Source organism: Crocodylus siamensis, chromosome 4 (assembly GCF_052110815.1).
Source record: "Crocodylus siamensis isolate JL-2025a chromosome 4, ASM5211081v1, whole genome shotgun sequence".
Lineage (NCBI taxonomy): Eukaryota > Metazoa > Chordata > Crocodylia > Crocodylidae > Crocodylus > Crocodylus siamensis.
Genome location: NC_143398.1, coordinates 158,412,229 through 158,434,860, shown reverse-complemented (window position 1 = coordinate 158,434,860; position 22,632 = coordinate 158,412,229). Strand labels below are relative to the sequence as shown.

General features: G+C 47.3%; 2 long non-coding RNA genes across 3 annotated transcripts; one reads left to right on the top strand and one right to left on the bottom strand.

Moving 5' to 3' along the window:
* Positions 1-515: 515 nt before the first annotated feature.
* LOC149866948 (uncharacterized) lies at positions 516-8,565 on the bottom strand. 2 transcript variants are annotated; one of them, XR_016441605.1, is made up of 4 exons: positions 7,328-8,565; positions 3,223-3,671; positions 3,052-3,122; positions 516-2,401 (listed from the first exon to the last, which is right to left on the bottom strand). It is a non-coding gene; the product is annotated as an uncharacterized LOC149866948 (long non-coding RNA). The 2 variants fall into 2 exon arrangements; XR_016441606.1 differs by having other exon boundaries at positions 3,286-3,671.
* Positions 8,566-9,191: 626 nt separating this feature from the next.
* On the top strand, positions 9,192-22,041 carry LOC149866947 (uncharacterized). The gene is made up of 3 exons (XR_016441604.1): positions 9,192-9,325; positions 18,435-18,618; positions 21,097-22,041. It is a non-coding gene; the product is annotated as an uncharacterized LOC149866947 (long non-coding RNA).
* Positions 22,042-22,632: the final 591 nt, after the last annotated feature.

Genomic DNA, 22,632 nt, shown 5'->3' with positions numbered 1-22,632 from the left:
CCTTCCCTGTCCTCTTAGAAAGACTCCCATCCTTGGGCTGGGGTTGGATTAAGCTCCCTTTTGTTTCCTGACCTGCTGATTCTGTGGTTGTCGCTTCCTGGGCTTGTACTAGCAATTGTCCGCCCATCCCCCAGCGAGCTTAATTTATAGCCCTGTCAAACAGGTCAGCCATTCTGGCCAAGAAAATCTTCTCCCTCATCAAAAGGGCCAGAGCCAGGGCCCAAAAGGTTATGGGGGTGGGCAGGGTTTGGACTGGGTCCAGACCAGGATGGGCTGGGGGCTGGGAGGGAGGGTTCAATGGTTAGCAATTGGGGGAGAGGCCCTAATGCCAGGGTCCTTTCCCCGTTTGCTGGCTTTGGGGGAAGGTGTTGGGCCCTGCTGTGCCCCCCACAATGTCCAACCTCCGGCATAAAGGTGGGGAAGGAGGAACGAAGGCCTGGCATGACCCTGGTACCAGTTGGACAAAAGGCCAACATGTAGGTTCAGCAACTAAGATCTTTACTGAGTGACACACATAGATCAAGTGGGGAAAAGCAATGCTCTATCTAAAATCATTCATACTTGCACACATATTCTCCCAATCACTCTGCAAATGTAATAGTTACCAAAGTCAGTCAGCCAAGGAGCAGGGCATACAGATGTATCTGTGCTCCAGTGAATTTTGCAGAGCCAACCCAGCTTCTTGCTGTTAAGTCATTTCCTTTTATAGCGAGCACAAAGTCTTTGTTCAAACTTTGTCCTGGCATGTATGCAGTCAGGCTCATGCATCCTTGTCCAAAGCGTTGCTCCTCAATCACTCCGTTTAGAACATTCCTTCCTTATCATCGATGTAGTCTGTGTCCGTAGTCTTTCTTCCTCTGCCTTCTTCAGCATGATCCACCATTTGGTAACTTGTTTACAGACACGTAGCTTATTTTCTGCTTTTACCCATTACTCTGTTGCTATTGAGCTGAGTTGGCTTTATCAAAACTCACAGTCTTTTAGCTATGTAGATGGATGGTGAGGAGTTGCTTTACACCAGTCTAAGACAAGGAGTTTACTTTGCTCCTTATCTTGTAGATCAGGGGTTGGCAACCCATCCAGGAAGAGCACACAACAACAACAGATACTTCCTCAGCCTGATGAAGGGTTTTTAAACCCAAAAGCTTGCTAAGAAAAATGTTTCCAACTACCTAGTTGGTCTTATTAAAGATATCGGATATAAAAGATATAATGTAAATAAGATATATAAAAGATATATGCCTCCTGGGCCTCGCCCCAGCTCCTCCCAGCCCCGGCTGCACTGACCCAGCCACACCATCCCTGGCCCCGGCTGTATCAGAACAGCCGCACCAGCCCTGGCCCCGGCTGCACCCAGTCCCAGCCACCCTGAAATGGCCGCACTGGCCTGGCTGCACCAGCCCCTGTTCTGGCCACGCTGTCCCCAGCTGCACCGGAACAGCCATACCAGCCCTGGCTGCATGGCCACCTCCTGGCCCCAGATGCACCTAGCCCTGGCTGCCCTGGAATGGCTATACTAGCCCTGCTTTTTTTTCCAGCTGCAGGAAAAATAAAAGAACGAAAAAAAATAGCAGTGGCACCTACTGGCCACTACAAAAATAGTACAGTGCCACCAGGTAGCAAAGGAAAATAATTACAAGTCTTTGAGTCCTTTCTTGTTTGCACAACACGATTCTATAGACTGCAGCGAGGTAAGGGACATAGACGCAAAATAACACATCTCCAAGCAGTGTTAGTTTAAGGCTAAATGGACTTTCAGAGCAGTGGGAAATCCCAGTCTTGCAAAGACAAATGCAGTTGTGTCAATGTAAATGGGGACTATCGTGGCGTCTACACATGCCCACTGATGTGGAGAATTAAAAGACAAATGTAGTTCTAAGCTCCCAGAACTGTAGAACTATATGTTAGAAATTCTTATAAAGATCTGAACTTTGCATATTGCACCTATTCATATAAATGTGATTCTAAATATAACTGTCAAAATTCTGAAACTGAAGTTGAATCCAAACTTTGCAAGTGGCATCCTTGGTTAAAAGAGACTGAATCAAAACTTCAATTCTGAACCCATTTCGAGGCTTTTGAAAATTGGAGCCAGTTCTGATCCTGGTGTCTTAAGTAGACCCCAGTGAAGTTCTGAACCAAACAGATTTTACTCTAAATCAGCACAACACTGAATCGGACAGTAGAAAAGGTGCAGGTACAGTGTGGTAATAGCTGGGAAAGCCTGGGGGTCCCAGATGCCAGTGATAGGAGGTCTGTCTCTCTGCAGTTTCACTCCGCACAGCTCAATCTCTGCTGCTGCAATGTTCAGCTCTTTGTCTTGGAAGGAGGAAACCAGCTCATCATCCAGATGAAAGGTTTCTGAATTCAGATGGAAGTTTTGCATCCAGACACCAAAGACCTTGGGAAAGATATTGTAAAACTAAATTTGAAGGAGAGAGGAGGTGGGGTGTTTAATTGGGAGGAGGGGGTGAGCAGGGAAGAAAACATAGGTAAACCACCAAGTCTCCACATGATGGGACAGGCTGTAGTATCAGCTAAGCTAAAGCATACATTTGAGAGAGATTGTCCCATCCTCTCCTAGATACAGTGAGGAAATATCCCTTGCATCTTGATCTTTTCAGCATTAAATATCCAAAGTAGTAACTACTTTTGGTCATTGAGGATTCCCTAGCAACTCCCCCAGAACTGAAGGTGTTAACTTCATCATCCTGGCCAGATATCACTTTGGGCCACAGTTCAGCCAGCAAATAACAGTTTTCTGATGTAGCCGGCAGTTCAAATAAATAACTAAATAAAATAAAATGAAGAACTTTGAGATCCTCAGAATCTGACTGTAAGAGCAATGAAATGTAACACTCTCATCCATCCCACACATGAAATCTTAATTTTGTTTATAATAAAATTTGATGTAGACTTTGTTGCCTCTTTTCCCCATCCCCCTTTATGTTCCTTCTCATGTCTTCTCAAACTGTTTTGCTTCTGATTTAATGTCCAGCTGCCTGTAGCCTTTCAAAACAGAAATAATATTATTTTGAGGAATTTTCTCACCATTTGCGGTATTTTTGGTATCGAGGTCCTTGCCACACTCTCCAAGAGCAACAACTGATCCATAGTCGGTTCTGGAAAGAAGACAATGTGAGAAAATCAATCTTGTTTAAACATGACAAAAGCAAAACATTTTTTGCTGAGGCTGGAGGAGAAAGAATATCAAGTACCAACCAGGTAATAAATCCAAGAAGGCTGTTATGTGGATAGGCATTAGGGAGAAGTAATTTCCTGTACCTGTCATGTTAAAGACTTGCAGGAACGTGCCGCATTTTCCATGCACTAGATGTAGAATGATATTTTTACTCATTTGTGTTGAGCTACAGTTCTCTCTAGGTTTACTTAGCCACAGTCACCTAATGTGGATATGGAACTCTGACTTGGAAAGATCTTCTCTTGAAGCACCTTTTCCCAGGGGGGAAAAAACCCTAAATCTTGCAACTCAGCCCTGCCATTCAGAGCTTGGAAAAAGAGGGAGCTGACACAGCAAAATTACAGAAGCAGTCCTCTAAGCGAGCCTTGATTTTCACAAGCAGGGGCCAGATGTTTTCTCTGAACTCTTCCGAGTTTGGAATTTCAGTGTCCTGCACATCTTCACCATTACTGTCAGTGAATTGTTCCATCTGTGGGTTAAAAAAGAAAGAAACACAGAGCTGATAACTAAGAACTATTGAAACACATCCTGTATCTCTTTATTTACCAGTACTTAACCTACACACACCTTGACCACATCCTTATGAGTGGGAATGTGTGGTTTGAGGTGCAACCAAGCCTTTTGAGGAGCCGCAAAATGCACACGTATGCAGATCCGTTTTCTATGCTGCAGTGTGGCAGCAAAATTTGATACTAGAAAAAAAAAAAAAGCAGAAAAAAATGGCACAATGCACATGGCTGCAGCATGTGCTGCTGGAAACCAGATGCCGGCTGGCCAGAGCCATGCTCCAGCTGCCGGCCAGGCTCTGCGCGGCCGGATTGTTACCACTGCAGCCCCTGGTGTGGAGTTTGGTATCTAGAAGATTTTGGTTACTAGATAGCTTTTTATATTTTACATTACATAATGCAATTGGGTCTGTTACGAAGTATTGCCATTTCCTTCCTGGACAGGGCTTTATAAAAGTTAGCTTCCCACTGAGAAAGTCACAATCTGAATTTCAAGGGGCATGAACAGGTGAAGATAGGCAGTTTTATCTGGGAAGCGTGTGAAAGGCCTTCTGAAAAGCTTCATAGTAGTGTCTGTTACTGCAGTTGCTGTGGGAAACCAGGCTATATCTTGTCCCCTTTATTGAAGATGACAAAACCTCACAAAAGACTTTGTACAATAACAGCAGTTCATAGATTCATAGATGTAGGGTCAGAAGAGACCTAAGTAGATCATCAAGTCCGACACCCTGCCCCAGGCAGGAGAGAAAACTGGGCTCATATGACCCCAGCTAGGTAATTGTAAAGCCTCCTCTTAAAGACCCCCAAGGTAGGAGCCAGCACCACTTCCCTTGGAAGCTGGTTCCAGATCCTAGCAGTCCTGACAGTGAAGTAGCACCTCCTGATGTCCAGCTTGAACCTACCCTCAATCAACTTATGGCCATTATTCCTTGTTATTCCCCGTAGTGCTGGGGGGAACAGGGTCTCTCCCATTCCCCACTGGTCCCCCCGGTAAGTTTGTACACGGCCGTCAGATCCCCTCTCAGCCGTCTCTTGTGGAGGCTGAACAGGTTCAGGTCCCGTCGCCTCTCCGCGTAGAGCCTGCCCTGGTGCTCTCTGATCATGCGAGTGGCCCTCCTCTGGACCCTCTCAATGCTGTCCTCATCCTTCCTAAAGTGCAGCGCCCAGAACTGCATGCAGTACTCTAACTGCAGCCTGGCCAATGTCACATAAAGGGGGAGGATTACCTCCTTAGACCTGCTCATGATGCTTCTGTGGATGCATGACAAGGTGTGGTTGGCCCTACTGACTGCGTCCTCACACTGTTGGTCCATGTTCATCTTGGAGTCTGTAATGACTCCAAGATCTCTTTCTGCCACTGTGCTTTCGAGAAGGGAATTCCCCAGCCTGTAGGTATGCTGCTGGTTCTTCCTGCCCAAATACAGTACCCTGCACTTGTCAGTATTGAATCCCATCCTATCCTCATTCACCTACCCCTGTAACCTGTCCAGGCCCAGCTGTATCCTGTCCCTCCCTTCTAGCCTGGCCACCTCACCCAAATCTTGTTGTTGTCTGTGAATTTGAACAGGGTGCTTTTCACCCCCTCGTCCAAGTCACTAATAAAGAGATTAAACGGTGCGGGCCCAAGGACCGAGCCCTGGGGGACCCCACTGCCCACATCCCTCCAGGCTGAATATGACCCATCCACCACCACTCTCTGGGTGCAGCCCCTCAGCCAATTTGCAACCCATCTGACTGTGTAGGCATCAATGCCACAGTCGCCTAGTTACAATGAGAATGGGGTGGGAGACAGTGTCAAAGGCCTTGTTAAAGTCCAGAAAGACTACATCCACCGCAACACCTGCATCCAATGATTTTGTGACCTGATCATAGAAGGCAATCAAGTTGGTCTGACAGGACCTGCCCCTAATGAACCCATACTGGTTGCCCCTGAGCATCATCCTCCCCGCCGCTGGTCCATCCCAGATGTGCTCCTGGATAATAATCTCAGAAAGCTTCCCCGGGATCAAAGTAAGACTAACTGGCCTATAGTTCCCCAAGTCCTCCCTCCTCACTTTTTTGAAAATGGGGACCACATTGGCCTTCCTCCAGTCATCTGGCACCTGGCCAGAGCACCATGAGCACTCGTAAAGCTATGCCAGGGGCCCTGCAATAACCCCTGCCAATTCCCTCAGTACCCTGGGGTGGAGAGCATCTGGACCTGCTGATTTGATCACATCCAGCCCCTCCAGAATTTCCCTAACTCGGTCACCTTCCCTGACCCTAGACCTGGCAGAGTCTCTCCTGAGTCCATCCTGAATCTCTGTGGGGGAACCCCAGTCCCTGCACAGAAAAATGGAGGCAAAGAAATTGTTAAAAAGGTTTGCCTTTTTCTCTGGTGCAACCACCAGATTGCCAAGTGTATCTCGCAGGGGCCCCACATTACCTGGTGCTTTCTTCGTACTCCCTATATATTTGAAAAAGAACTTTTTGTTGTCCTTGATCCTTGACCTAGTTCCGTATCTGCCTTAGCTTTCCTAACAGCTCCCCTACAAGCCTGAGCGATGGAGGTATACTCCTCTTTGGTGATCGCCCCACCCTTCCACTGGGTATATGCCTCTTTTTGGCTCTCAGGCATTCCTGAATGCCTTTGGTGAGCCAGCGGGGCTTTTGAGCACCCTTGCCCCCTTTAATTCTCGTTGGGACTGTCACCCTTTGGGCTCGGAGGATTGTCTCCTTAAGGAACGATCACTTATCCTGGACACCCAGTTCCCCAGCCCTCCAGGACCCCAGTGCCTCTCCTACCAATCTCCTCAACTCGTTGAAGTTGGCTCTCTAAAAGTCAAAGGCTACTGCCTTGCTGCAGGCCCTTGACACCCTGTGCTGTATGGTGAATTCCAGTAGGCAATGATCACTGTCACCCAGATGGTCAAGAACCTGAAGTCCCCTCACCAGGTCATCACCTGTGGCCAGAACCAGGTCCAGGAGGGCATTCTTCCTGGTGGGACTGTGCACCTCCCGGGTTAAGTGAAGGTCCTGTATCTCAGCAAGGAACTTTCATGAGTGGTCCGACCTAGCTGACTGCTCCTCCCAGCAGTTGCGAGTCAGGAAATCCATTTCAGGGACCATGGAGTATTGCTGTGTAGTGGCATTGCCCTGTGCTGTGCTGAAGTGTTAACACAGCACAACAGCATTGTGGTACAACTGAAGTGCAATTTGTCCAGTTGGAGAATGCTGCATTTATCATCAACAAAAATGGTCACCCACCTGAGAAACATTTCTTTTCCTTGATGTCCCCTGCATTATAAGAGAACCCCCCATTGTGTTAATTAAATCACCAAAAAGTCATAACAACTAAGCGCTAACAAACATGAAGTACTTGTTACAGATTGTACCGTGCAATCAGAAGTGTATCACTTCTAACATGCTTTCCACATAAGGAAGTAGCAAAAAGGAATTTGCATGTCACGTTTAATAAATACTACCCTACAAAGTAAAGAAGCCAGCCCTGCTCCCTTTTTTGGAGGTTTAAATATATAACATTTATATATTAAAATGTAGGTGGGGGCTCAGATGCAGAGATGCAAATGAGGGATAGTACAGAGATACCAAACAACAGATGTTAAAGTATTTCACTTACAGTCAGTGGTCTTGAAGGAGTATTCTGGAATAATAAGAAAGAAAAGATACTCCTGTATACAGTAAAGGAGGAGTGCTTTTTCCAGAGGTCTCCTACTGTACATTAACATTTTATCCCTATTTCTCCTCCTTGTTCAGTTGGGCAGGAAGGGGAGGATAGCACAATGCAATTCAGAATCACACAAGAAGTCTGGCAGATGAGGGACATAGACTCACTTCTGTCAAGTCCGTATAGGGCCCCAACCACTCCTGCCATCCTTTGTCTCATACTTTTCTCTCATGCCATTACAGCTCATTCTATTAGCTACTATACTGAAAAACAGTAACAAGGAATTTTTTTAAAAAAGGAAAACGGATTGCATATGGAAACAGGTATGAATATGGGGTTGCAGAGCTAAGAAAAGCTGGAAGTGCTAAGGTATATATAATTACTACTAGGGCTGCTGATTCGATTCAGAGGAGATTCGGCCCAATTCGGTGGCTGAATCTCAAAATCCAAATCGAATCAGGGAACCAATAAAAAGGGTCCGAATCGATTTGAAGCTCTCTGAATCTTTGGAAAAGATTGGGAGAGCTTTGATGATTCAGGTAGTCCCTGGTGGCTGCAGCAGGCAGCTGCAGCTGGACTTGGAGCTGGTAAGTAGGGGGTGCGGGAGAGGGGGCTGGAGGGGGAGGAGGGAACCATAAGGGGACCCCAGCCTATCCCCTGCCTGCCCCAAATTGATTCAGGACACTGATTTGAATCCCCGTCCCCTGAGGCAGGCTCTGGGAGGAAAAGGGGAATTGAATCACTGTCCCCCAAACTGGCCAAATCCAAAGCAAATACCAGCTGTTTCACACAGGCCTACGAATTACTGAGCTGCAGATGGGAACCTTTGGATTAGGCCACTTTAAAAATCTCTTAGGGGTGTGTACAAAAATTGCATTTTTTTGCCTGGTGATACCCCTGAAAGTGCTCTACAGCCAAAAAGTACCAGACAGTCACAGCTGCAGAGTACTTTTAAGTAGAAAAGAGATGCATGTGATGATTAGGGTAAGTTGAAATCAAATTCCTACAGATGAGTTACAGCTTCTGTTTTTAAACTGTTGCAGCCAAAAAAGGGCCAGAGTGTTTAACAATGCTTAGTAACAAGAGTCTCCTGCTAGAGAGCAATAGGTGGTGTGCAGTTTTGAATATCTAGCCACTTCATTTTATTGCTTGGAAGGGAGCTAAACTTTCTATCAGAAGATTTGTTTCAATAATGGGATCCCATCAATCTGAAAGACATGCTTTAAGAAAGACACGTGACCCTTTTATTGCCTCTGGGTGCTTGTACATGCAACAGGGGTTTAGTTTAGTTTTGTTCTCCCTAAATTGAAATGGAAACCAAACTAAACCCCTGTTGCATGTACAAGGGTGAGGGGGCCCAATCCTTATGTGCCTGTCCTGCAGCCGGGGGCAGGGGGTGGAGGCGATCCCTGAGCTGCGGGGGAGCACCAGGCCCGGGCAGTCCCAGGGGGTGCCACCACCATGGAGAGGAGCACCAGGCCCCACGTAGCTCAGGGGCTGTGCGACCCCACGGCAGCTTGAGCAGGCAGGCTCGACTGAAGAAAAAAAAAAAAAAAAGAAGGCAAGGAGCCTGATCTTTTGGGGGGGGTTTTTCCCCTCCCAAAGCCCGCCTGCCTGCCTGAGCCATGCGAAGCCTGGTGCTTCCCTCCACAGCTGCAGCCCTGGTGGGCTGCTAGTGGGTGGGAGCTGCCTGGGGGGTGCTGCAGCCGTGGAGGGAATGACCAGGCCCACACAGCTCAGGCAGGCTCTGGGAGACAAAAAAATCAGGCTCCTCACCGCTTTATTTTTTTTCCTTCAGTTGAGTCTGCCTGCACGAGCTACCACAAGGTCACACAGCCCCTGAGCTTCATGGGGTACGGTGCTTCCCTCTACGGTGGCAGCAGGCCCCAAGACTGCCTGGGCCAGGTGCCAGCAGGCATGTGCCGCCTGGGAGGCACTGCTACCATGGAGGTAAGCACTGGGGTCCCCCACAGCTCAGGGACCACTTGGCCCACTAGCAGCTCACCCCTCCCCAGCACCAAACTAAAATACCTCACATGGGTTTTTACTTTGCTATGCAACAAAGTAATTTCAAGCAGAATATGTCACCGGGCATTGGTGCAAGAGGGCAATTAAGCCGCTTTAAAGGCCAGTTTTGTTGCATGTACAAAGGCCTTTTGTTTCTAACATCATCTCCCATTATTAGAGTGAAGAGACTCTTACAACAGTGTGGAAAACTAACATTTCACCATTGATCTTGTTACCAGTCAACACAATTAATTTATTTTTAGCCTGATCAGTTCCATTTTTCTAGCCTACAAATGTGGTTTGGATCTCCGAATGTTTTTATTACTTGTATGGTAACAGCAGTCACAAGGCTGCTGAGATTTTTGGCATCCAATGTGCCCAGCAATACAGCTGCTTATTATAAGATGTTCTTTTTGGTTACAAATAGCCCATATTTGGTGGGGTTTTTTGTGCCTGCTGGAAAAGACATCTGCTTACCTGGATTTCTGGGGAGACTGAGGGTAAAGTTTTGTAGGTAAGCCTCCAAGCAGGTAAGTGGCTTCCTGGCTGTCAGTATTCCTAGAGAAGTGGTTTTACCATGTGTTCACATACAGCACCTGCTCTCAAGTAAAACACAAGCCTTGTTTTGGAAGGCAGAATTTAGAAGAAAGATTTTTCCAGTCACAGCCTAGAGCTGGCTGTTTCATTGAGGCAGTGTGGCAAGAGGACTCCCAGTTTCTTTCTGGGACAGCAAGCAGCAGTGATGGGAGTCCAATGTCAATCCTTTCAGAATTGCTTTCAAATAGGCAACAGTCTTTGGCTGCTCAGTCAAAAATTGTTGCCAGTTTGAGAGTGGCTGCAAGAGGATTAACACTGGACTCCTCCTCCTGCTTGCTGTCAGAGAGGAAAGCTGGTGGGCGTCTTGCAGCAGCATCCCTGCACTTCCATTCCAGCCAAGAAAACTCAGCTTCCCCACTTAAGACCTGCACATCTATTTTGGATGGCCTTTTTTTTTTTTTTTTTTTTTTGGGGGGGGGGGGGGGTCATACATGGGTAGATCTTGTAATATAGTTAACATTTAATTTGATGGTATTAATTATTGTTTGGTTACTTGGGTACTTTGAGTCTTGGATAGGCATTCTTTATTATTTAAAGTCTCTAAATAAATCTGTGACTAACATGCTGTGAACTGTACTTATAGGAGGGCCCATGCTGTAGGATCCTTTCAAAGAACAGTGAAGTCAGAAGCAAATCACTGTTTTTATTTTAATCCAGCTGCTCAGGAGCTCATCCCCAAGTTGATTCCATAGGATTGTTAAGAAGCCTAGTTCTCCTGTGTCTGAGTCAATGGAGGCAGCTTTATAAAACTGTTACATGAAAAACATAATTTCCTATTTCTGTAAGCAGTTACCACTTCTAGCTCACAACTATAATAGCTACCACCTTTAAAAATCACCAAAGAAGCAGCCCACAGCCCAGGCTGTAATTAGAGTCATAAAAAATTTGGGTTGAGAGGGACTTCAGGAGGACATCTAGTCCAACCCCCTGCTCAAAGCAGGACCATCACCAACTAGATCATCCCAGCCAAAGCTTTGTGAAAGCAGAGCTGGTGTATCCCATGCTAGCACGCACTGCAGCTTTGTCTCCCTCTAATGGCTGGGCTGCAGCTCAAGCGGAGCAAGGTGACTGGCCAGGCGTGAGGCACATCAGTAGCGAGCACAGCCGCACATGCAACCAGCTGTGGGAATGCGCCAAAGGTGACAGCGACACTTTGCAGGTGCCTGAAATTAGTTGTAAATTGAATAACTGCCTGCTTAATCTGGCCCCGGGCCTGCTAGCCCAGCAGGGCACCTTTGTAGTGTAGTTACTCTTCTGCAGGACAGTGGGACTCCAGCAGCCGTCCTACCCCCAACCCCTCCCTTGTCTGCCACACATTGGGAGCTGCCGGGCTCCCATTGTCCCAGGAGCTGGCCTGGGCCCCATTCAGCCCCGCTTCTGCCCCACTATTATATATATTATATTTATTGCTTTTTGATCTGCCTACCTTGCAAGCCTGTCCAGGTCAGCCTTTATCCCCAGCCTGTCCTCAAGAGTGACCACACTCCCCCCATAATTTGGTGTCATCCACAAACTTTGCCAGTAAGCTTTTAACACCCAAATCCAAATACCCGATCAACATGTTGAAAAGCACTGGTCCAAGTACTGAACCCTGAGAGATACCACTGGTTACCTTCTGCCATATTGACTCAGGTGCCATCCATTAGTACTCTGGGTTCCATCTTGGAGCCAGGCCCCCAGCCGCTGGACCATAAAGTAGTCAAGGCCACATTTTCCCAATTTTACCATGAGGACATTGTGGGAGACTTTCTGAAATCCAAGTACATGACATCAACCTCAACTCACCACCTGGAAAAGTGAAATATCTGATCGTAGAAGGAAATGAGGTTGGTCAGCCATGATCCGCCCACAACAAAGCCATGTTGGTTGTCCTTTAGAATATTGCCCTCAGTTAGCCTAGCAATAATGGATTCTTTGATCATTTTTTCTAGGCTTTTTCCAGGGATTGAGGTCAAACTGACCGGCTTGTAATTCCCTGGGTCCTCCTTTCTCCCTTTCTTGAGAATAAGAACCACATTGGCCCTCTTCCACTCTTCTGGGACCTCTCCTGAGTGCCACAAGTCCTCAAGTAGCTTTGCCGTAGGTTGTGCAATGCTGTCAGCCAGTTCTTTCAGCACTCTCAGGTGTAGTGCATCTAGTCCTGCTTTCTTGCAAATACCCAGCCTCTGTAAATGTTCCTCCACAAGATTATGGGAAGGGAGCATTTCTCTAAAAACAATTCTGCTGGCTGCTAAATCTATTCTATAGCAGTATGACTACTCTCACCATCATACTGATGAGCATTCTTTTTTAGCTTTCTTTTTATATACTTTTAAATTAAGCACTTAAGTATCAGTGTAATAAGCAAGACATGGCATTCTCTTCGAAACTCCATTTGCCAATAAGTACTCTGTGCTTAAGTAAGATATGACATTGAATACCATTTTACCAGCTATGAACAATACTACATTTTTCCTCCCTATGGCACTTTGTCTCCAAGTGAATAGCTTTGTACGTATTCTTTACACTGCAAATTCCTTTTGCAACAACTTTTTCTGCACAAACTCAGATAGACTGTTGTGTTGAGCTATACTAGAAAATATGTGCAGTATTATTCTTTTTGATTCTGTACAGCTGTAATAGTAGCCACACTCATAACTGAGGTCTTCAGTCACTACTGCAATAAAAATATAATATTTTTGCAGTAGAATCTTTGTATATGTTTTTAAACACAAATGTCTATTCATTGATCATCTGGGGAATTAACGTTTTCCTTATGCTGCAAGGTATCTAAAATATGGGCAAAAAAAGGGTTTTGGATTACTACCACCCAGAATGGAGGTAGTACTAGTGGTATTAAAAGACATAGATTAGTCCGGGTTAGCAAGAGCACTCCAATTAATTCTCACATTAATACATTTTTATGGATTAAAAAAACCCATTATACTGTGTGTGGCAGGACAGGACCTAGGGGTGCCATGAACTCCCTTAGTGCCCCCCTACCATGCCAAATTGGTTTCAAATGCACCCTCTTTATCTCACCCGCCACGTCTTCAATGGTAAATATTGTTAAAGGGAGGCTCCCTTCTTACCCTCCTTGGCACATGCTCTGCGACATCCCAGTCTGTGCCCTGCCTTCAATAACACTGCAACTAAAGCTTCAGGGGCCATGTGTGGGCCCTACAGTCACCTGGGCCCTCACGGGCTCTCTGCCTCGTCTCCGTTGCCCATGCCCTCACGGACACTCCCTGGCCTGTCTCAACTGTCTGCCTGCACCCTCATGGGCGCCCCCTAGCTTCCCTCACAGCTCCTACCCACACTAGGGCCACGATTCCCCAATTGAGGCTCAGGTGGCCGTAGCCGTGCCTGGCTCCCAGACCCCCTTCTCTGGTCTTACGCCCCACTGGGCTCCTCACCGAGGCTCAGGTGGCCATAGCCATGCCTGGCCCCCAGACCTGCCTTCTTGGGTCTTACACCCCACTGGGGCTTCTCACCTGCACCCACACTGGGGCTTTACCCTCATAATACTGCCCACACTGAGGCTGGGGTCGATGCACCCCAACACACGGCACCCTCTCCAGGGCTGGGTCTCCATGCTACCGTACAGCCCCTATGAGGCCTCCTCCAACCCCTACAGCCTCACCCAGTCCTCCAGTTTAACAGTAAACACAAACAACCAACATAATAACATCAGCCAACTAGCTGTAACTCAAACATAAGCCTCCTGGCTAAAACCTACCTCTAAACAAACATTCTCTAACCCACACCATATTGCACCCGTAACTAATGACTTATACCTCCAGGCCTTTCTCCTTTCTTTCCTTTCAGGGTTAAGCTCTTTTTCTCAGCCTAACTATACACCTTCAACCCAGCTGCCAATCAGGAGAGGGAGGGAGAGAGACAGAGCACCCATAGCCTCCTGTCTCTGTTTTATGGTGGTCAGCCCTGCCCCTTCAGTCAGCTGATCCACCAGGTGTCGGCCCTTAGCTCCTCCTAACAACCAGCACCTGAGCCCATACTACTGTTTTTCAGTAGCAGGCACCTTAGCGCCCTGCTACACCGTGGTACAATATGTATGATTTGCCATGATATAATAGGATGTTTATTTTACATTTATACACACACATAGATATAGATATATACTATGTGATATAAATGATTTGTTGTAATGCTACACTTTGGGGCTAAATACAGAGACTCAAAAAGCCCGAGGCTGAATCAATTCAATCTTTGCAGGTTAGTCTCAGCTGCATAGCTTAAACTGATAAGCAAGTGAACATTCACTTTTGATTCAAGAAATGTGGCCACATGCCTGCAGTGTCACAGGCCAGAAGCTGGGGGGACGCTAGAGCACACCTCCCTGCTCAGCTGGAGCAGACAGCTTAGGATAAGCCTAGCCTGCCTACCTTCCAAGACCGGGGGGTGGGGAGTGCTGGAGAAATGCAAAGTAGGGCTGTGCAAAGCTTTGGTCTCCGATTCGATTCAGTGGAGATTCAGCTCGATTTGGTGACCAAATCTCCAAATCCAAATTGAATCAGAGGACCCTTTAATCTTTCCAAATCGAATTGGAACCCTCTGAATTGATTTGGAAAGATTTGGTGATTCGGACATAGATACAGTTTTAAATGTTTTTTCTACATACCTCTAGGTAGCAGGCAGCTTGTGAACACTGCGATCCTGGGGCACATGGAGTATCCCACAGAAGTGCAGGGGGCTCCCCAGTGCGCTCAGCAGCAAACCCAGAAGTGGACCAGAAGCACTTCTAGTCCACTTCCAGGTCCACTGGGGAGCATGCCAGGGCCCCCCGCCGCAACTCCCAGCTCGGTGACTGGTGCCTCCTGGGTCTGGGGAGGGTGCCCCTGTGGCCGATCGCTGAGCCGCAGGGGAGAAGGGGAGCATTGGGTATGGGGGGCCCCCCTTGCATGCTCCCTGGCAGACCTGGAAGTACTTCCAGTCCAGTACTGGATTTGCCACCAAGCACGCAGAGGGGCCCCCCGCACTCCTGTGGGATGCTCCCTGGGCCCCAGCATCACAGCGTTCACAAGCCATGCTGGTACCTCGAGGTACGTAGAAAAAACATTTAAAGCTGCGTCTATGTCTCAATCACTGATTCTTCTTTGCAAACTATAAAGATTCTCTTTAATCTTTATAGCTTGCAAAGTAATACACTTGCACCATTCTGCATCAGGAAAAAAAACATACCCAGCATGGCTGTGGTAGACTTTTAAAAACAGATTTCCCTTTTAAATACAGGTTTCCCTCATTGTATGCAGTCCATGCATTCCAACGAAACTGTGCATAAAGCAAATTCACATAAAGGAAACCCAGTTTATAAGATAACAGATAGGGATACATGCCCACTGCAGTGAGGGAGGGAGGGAGGCTGGGGCTAGGAAAGGGGTAGGGTGCAGCCCAGTGGCTGCAGGCAGGTGGTGTCAGCCACACCGGGGCTGCAAGGGGGAGAATGGTCAGAGGGTGCAGGGTGATGGGGGGGGCCGTAGCTCTGGGAGGCTGTGCAGGGCTCTCCCCTAGCCCTGGCATTGTTTTCCTTTTTGTGGAAAGTTTTTACATTTCAAAAAGAGCAGTTAGCACCTTCACAGGCCAAGGTCTGTCTTTTTGTTCCCCTGAAAGTGAGAGAAGTTGAGGGGTTTTCTCCCTATCCTGCCCAGAGGCAGGCATTTTCACTCCTTCCCAACAAAGCAGGCAGACAGACAGACATGCAGCTTTATTGCACTGGAAAAATTTGGGCAGTGACATGCTGGTGCCCTGCCTTTGCCCATTCTGTTGCCCCTCACTGCCAAGCCACAGCCCCCCAGCCCTGCTGCTGCCCCCACACTCCCAACCTACAGACCTCTGCCCCCCCAGCCTTGCCAGTGCCCCTTACTCCTGACCCGCAGCCTCCTGCACCCCCCAGCCCTGCCAGAGGGGCCCCAGCTGTTCCCTGTGCTGCCCAGCTGGCTATGGAGTTCCCCACTGTCCTCAGAGGCAACCCCCGCCCCTCCTGCCCTGTAGCAGCCCCGGCCCCTGCCCCCCAGGCGCAGGGGAGGGGAGGAGGGTGAGCAGGAGCCACAAAGAAATAAATAAATAACAGCTGCAAATAACAGCGGCACCCAGTGGCCACAGGCCTGAACTACAGAAATGGCACAGCACCACCTGGTGGCAGAAGGAGGTAATTACAAGTCTTTGAGTCGCTTGGTGTTTACACACCGCAAACCCATAGATACAACAGCGTAACTGGCGAGGACGCAAACTAAACTATGTCCGAGCAGTTTTAGGTTAACACACTGAAAAGACTTTTAAAGCGGTGGGAAATCCTACTCGTGCAAACACAAACGCAGTTGCAGCGGTGTAAATGGGAAGTCTCGCATCATGTACAAACGCCCCTACCGACAGAGATTTTTAAAGCTGGTAAGGTTAAACCCTTCCTAATCCAGCTCCCTAACTGTATTTATCTTAGCACTTCCAGCTTCTCAACTCTGCAACCCCACGTTCATACCTGCTTCCATATGCCATCCCTTTCTTTTCTAATTCCTTTTTACTGTTTTTCAGTATAGTTCAGTATAGTTGCCAATAGATTTAGACTTGACAGAGGTGAATTCAAGTCCCTGCCAGACTTCCTGTGTGATTCTAAATTGCACCGTGTTACTCCCACTTCCTTCCCAACTGTGCAAGGATTGGACAGCTATGACACTCCCTAGTAGCCATGTCCCGGCTCCAACTCTACCAGCCCCTCACCTCCTTTATTCACCTGCCCCACCTTTGATATTAATGTTTAGAAAGGAGGGAGACTGTCTGAGGATCCTAGAGCAAGCCTGAAGTTGTTCCCGTGTCAGGCTTCAGCCTTCTTAGCCTCTGCCCTTCTTCTCTCACTGGGCCCTCTAGCTCTAGCCCACTGACTGAACTGAGCTTCAAGGGTCCTGGCATCTCATCTGGCCCTTTATCTCTGTCCCCATGTGGGCTGCTGAGCCTTCCTGGGTTCTCTCTCAGTCCAGGCCCCTCGCCCTATCTCCACCCCACCCCAGCCACAGGGTCCTCTGGTCCCAAAGTCCAAGTCCCACCTAGACCACCAGATGGGGGGAGGAATGAAACCCCCCCCCAAAATCCAATTACCAGTCCCAGTCCAAAAGAATGGCCTGTGTGGGGTTCACTGACCCCTTGGTAGCGGGCTCCATGTAAAAACAAAAGCCACAAGAGAAAGTGCCTGAGATACTTGACTTGCTTCCTATGCAGGCTCCCAGTTTCCCTTCTCTCGAGGCTGCCTTCTGAGTTCTCTCCGTAGTCTGGGCTCAAGTCCTTACGCCTCTCACAGAGGGCTTCATCCGATAGCTTCCACCACCGGACTGCTGGACCAGCCTCTGGGGCTGTCTTATCTCTCTCAGGCCTGGCTCCTTTTCCAGTCAGCTAATTTCCCTCAAGGTTGCCCTCAGGCACCTCCTAATTAATTCCCTTAGCTGGTTGTTCTGCCCTGCCTGTCCTGCACAACTCTCCCTGGGCTGCTGCCCTCTTAAGGTGACAGAATGCCCTAGGCGCTCTGTCACAAGAATAAATAGAGATAAAATGTTATTGTACGGTAGGAAGCCTCAGGAAAAAGCACATCTTCTTTACTGTATGCAAAAGTACCTTTTCTTTATTATTCCAGAATACTCCTTCAAGACCACTGACTATAAGTGAAATACTGTAAGATCTGTTTCAATCTCTCTACTATACCTCATTTACATCCCTGCCTGAGCCCCCACATACATTTTTATATATATATATATATATATATATATATATATATATATATATATAAACCTCCATAACTGGGAGCAGGGCTGGCCTCTCGAACTTGCACTGTAATATTTATTAAACATGACATGCAAATCCCTTTTTCCAACTTCCTTATGTGGAAAGACTGTTAGAAGTGGTACATTTCTGCTTGCACAGTACCATCTTTATCAAGTAGTAGTTCACATTTGCTAGCACTCAATTATTTTGACCTACTTTTTGGTGATTTCATTCCATTCTAACATGATGCTGGGGTGGAAAGGAAGTCTTATATTGCAGGGGAGATTAAGGAAAATAAATGATTCTCAAGTGGATGACTATTTCCATTGCTGCTAAAAGCAGCATTTCTCCAACTGCACAAATTGCACTGAAGTTGTACCACAATACTGTCTTGCTGTGTTAACACTTCAGCACAGGACAGGGCAATGCCACTACACAGCAGTACTCCATAGTCCCTGAAGTGGATTTCCTGACTCACAACTGCTGGCATCACAAAATGTTTTGTGAGGTTTGTGTCATCTTCAGTGAAGGGGACAAGATGTGGCCTGGTTCCCTGCACCAATGGCAGTAACAGACACTACGATGAAGCTTTTCAAAAGACCTTTCACACACTTCTCAAATAAAACTGCCTATCTTCACCTGTTCATGCCCCTTGAAATTCAGATTGTGGCTTTCTCAGTGAGAAACTAATGTTTATGTTTCCTTCTAGCTCTTCAGATTTTTTGGCGAAAGAACTGAAAGAAGAATGCACAGAGATGGCAATGCTGCAAGACCTGACTACTCGGCAATCCAAGAGGCTGATGTTGTTGTCCCCTGAACTTTTTGGAAGCTTCTTCAGTCCCAGTGTCCTTGCGATGAGAAACCCCGACCTTGTAGAGGAATTAAATGGCATGGTAAAGGCTGCTTTTATAACCATTGGCTGACCTCTGGCCACTTTACATAATCATTGTTCTTCTCTAGCACTCTCCAGCCATAACATCGAGGTACTTTACATACATGAAAAAATTATTCCATAAAAGGCCCCACTTAAGGTGGGTCACTATTATGTTTCTTGTAAAAAGAAAATCATGGCTACCAATTGGTTAGAAATAGTATGTTTCTGTGTGCAACCTGCAAGGTCAAAAATAGTAAGGTTAGGAGTAATATCCACCCATAAAATCATATGTGAGCATAAAGGTTTTCTGACTGACAGTATAACAACCTGTGAAATACTATATTTTCTTGTATATTACACACCTCCAAATAACACACAAACCACATTTCTAGGATGGCAGAATTAAGGGAGAAATAACTTTTTCCAGAATTATGGCTTCATGGAGAATAGGTAGAGCCAAAACATTAGCTTATTTATCTTCCTTCTGCTCAGGCAAAAATCTACCATGTTAACCATCTGACAGCTGTTGCCTGATTTGCTCAGCCAAAAACTACTCCCAATTTGGCAGTGGCTGTGAACATGCAGTTGTTACTGAAGACTAGACTCTACTCCTCTCTCCTTTGGCCAGCTGGGAGGGAAAAGAAGACAATCAGCAGCCATGTCACAGCATCTCCATGCTTCTATTCCACCAGAAAACCAGCTTCCCAACTTAAGATATACACCCTAAATTTGGAGGGCTATTTTGCAGGGGGGAAGGTACATGTGGTTTGTGATTAAATATCCTTCATAGGTCCAATTGGAAAAAAAGAGGAAAAGTGATGGAGAGAGAAGGCTTTCTCTCAAGAGTTTCTGTTGTCAAAAGGTACAATTTAAGGGTTTAAAAAACTGTTAGAATAAAAGAAATTACTGAAGAGAATTCATAGCAAGTGTCTACCACAGATCAGAAGAAGTGGAAGACATTGAGAAAAACAATCCATGGGGTATTTAAAATCACAAGCTGCTGGCCTCCCAGGAGGTTATACTTTGCAGCTGTCTGTTCACTAGCAAAAATACTAGGCACATACCCAACGACTCCCTAAATTGTGTTTGAAGTGATAAATGATTCGTTAAACAGAGAAATTCCACGGAGTGGCAATATTTATTTCTCTATGTGGTAAACAGTAAGGCTGTGCAAAGTTTCACCGCCTGTTTCTATTTGACGCTGTTTCAACTCATTTTGAGTTTGAAACAGCAAAACTGAATTGAAACGAAGGGTTTTGAAACAGCCTCGAAACAAAACAAGGCTAGTTGAAACATTTGAAAAGTTTTGAAATATTTCAAGTTTTGAAGCAGCCAGCAGCAAGGTAGTGGGAGATGCGGTGGGGAACCAGGACTGCGCTCCCAGCAGCAGCTGGGATCACAGCCCTGGCTCTCCCCATCTCCCGCTGCCGGGCCGCAGGAAGCCTATCACAGCACAGGGATTAGGAAGTCAGCCCAGTTGGGCTGACTTCCCTTCCCCAGCCCAAGCTAGCACTGGGGAGAGGAATTGAGCAATCAGGCTCAGTTCCCTTCCCCAATCCCAAGAGGCAGCACCAGCTGCCCTCCCTCATCTTGCAGGCAGATTGAGGGCCTGCAGCCCTGATCAGCCTGCCAGACGAGAGAGGCTGTTTCAAGCTTCCCCATTATAGCTAATGGGGAAAATGTCAAAACAGCCTCACTGTTTCCACAAAGCAAAACAGAATAGCTGTTTCAAATCGAAATGAAATTCGAAACAAAATGCTGTTCTGACAAAACCTCGAAACTCAAGTTGAAATGGAATGGTGCCATTTCACACAGCCCTAGTAAACAGTTGTATATCTAACAAGTCTACTACCTCCATTATTGGGGGAAAGGAAAAAGAACTGGATGCGTTAGCATCTTTTGAATATTTGGCATACAAAGGAAACTGGCAAGCCTAGTTTATAAATAGGGACCTACCAAATACAAGATTTTACAGAAACTGTGTAATTGGCAGTCTCCCGTGAAATAGCTAGTTCCCTGGGAAAAAGTGGGGGGAACAGACTATGTTCAAAAAGCCAGCAAAGAGCCAGAAAAAAAGCTGTCTCCTAGAAGGGCAAAGCGGGGGGGAAGAGAGCAAAGAGAAAAAAAAGGCAGATTGCTTGTCTCCTGAAGCAGGTGTTGGTGCGGAGAGGTGGAAAAAGTTCACATCTCTGTCTCCAGAAGGGGAGTGTGGGGGACAAGGGAAAAGCCTGCCAAAAGTCCCCGTCTCCTGAAGGGGGGCAAGAGGGTGACAGCCAGAGTGAAGCAAATCAGAGGCTGAGCTCCTGACATCAGATCAGTCCAGGAGTGAGTCAGGATTCCCTGGGAAGCCCAGAGGGCTTTAAATATGCTTGCAGGCACACTGCTGCAGCATGCCTGCTTGCTTGTGGCTGACAAAGAGCAGGCATGAATGCAAAGAAGCCATCAAAGACTGCAAAATACGTGTCAGTGGCAGACCATGCAGAGCACTATCTTGCAGGTAACCTACAAGCAGATGGTGAAAAACTCTTCTGCACCACCTGCAACCTGACCGTGGATGTGACTAGGAAAGGCAGCATCAATCAGCACCTGGAGTTGGAGGCACACGTGAAAAAGAAAGCTGCTGCGGAGGCTGACAGTCAAAAGAAGCAAGTGACTATGTCCTCCCCCTTCAAGATGTCAGGCAGCAGGCTGGCAAGGCAAGAGACAGCATTTTCCCTTGTGGAGGCTTTTGCATCAGTGAACATCCCACTGGAGAAGCTGGATCACGCAAAGCTGAGGAACTACCTGAAAAAGTATGTGCCAAATGCTGGCAGTTTTCTGTGTGCTAACAAGCTGCACCAGGACTATCTCCTTACAGTGATCACTTTGCATGTTGAGTCTATGCAGGCTGCCCTGTCAGAGTATAAGTCCTCTTCTGTCATGGCTGATGAAACCACCAACCGTCAGGAGAACTACCTGCTGCACATTTTATTGGTATTGGGGAGCTGGACTGTCAGGGACCTGCCTATATTTCAGACTCAGCCGGTCCTCCTCACCTCAGCCAATTTTTTCACCATGTCTCAAGCCATAGTGAAGGTACTTTGCAACTACGGCATTGGCTTTAACCAGGTTTCAGCCTTCCTCTCAGACAGTGCCACGTACATGTGCAAGGCTTTCTTTGACATGCTCTAAGGAATGCTGCCCAATGCTGTTCATGTTACCTGCAACATTCTCTCCCTAGTAGGTGACATCTGGTGCATGCAGTTCCCCGAGGTGGACAGCCTGGTGTCCTTCTTCAAGAAAGCCTTCAAGCACTGTCCAGGGTGTAAGATCTGCTACAGGGACTCCACTGCCACTCAACCTGGAGCCACATGTGCCACTGTGTCCCTGCCACCAGAGCCTGTCTTCACCCAGTGGAATTCATGGTTCAACATGGTTTATTACCACACCAAGCACATGCAGTACTACCAGTGGTTTGTGAGTGAGGAGCTGAACATCACACCTAACACACAGTGCCTGCTCAAGCTCCAGGTTCTCTCGGGGTGAGCTGACCTTCAGGATCAAGTGACATTCATTACTGACAATGCCACCCAGTTCATGGAGCTCCTGACGTGGTTTGAGGGAAGGCAGGCTGTGATCTGCCAGGCGTACAAGAAACTGATGGAATTTATCAGCTGGGTGGAGGACAGGGCATCACAAGAACTGTCAAGCTGTCCTCAGGAAAACCAGCGGAGACGGGAGCTGTTCCAGGCACTAGTTATAAAACTCAACCAATACTTCAGGTACAACCTGTCCCTTCCACCATGGTTCAGACAGCTGGCTGCCCCCTTTCTGCATGCTGTTCGTATTTTGAACCCCAGCCAGACATTTCTGCTGAGCTGGGACCCTCAGCTCTGAAAGCAATCCTGGGTGGACAGTAGACCATGATGGTAAGTGTGCCACTTACATAAACTATGTGCAGGACAGCCAGATGCCTGTGGGTGTGCTGAGTTTTGGGACTCTGTCTGTGACCAGTTTCTCCACCTGTAGGCTCTGGCCAGGCGCTGTCTCAGCT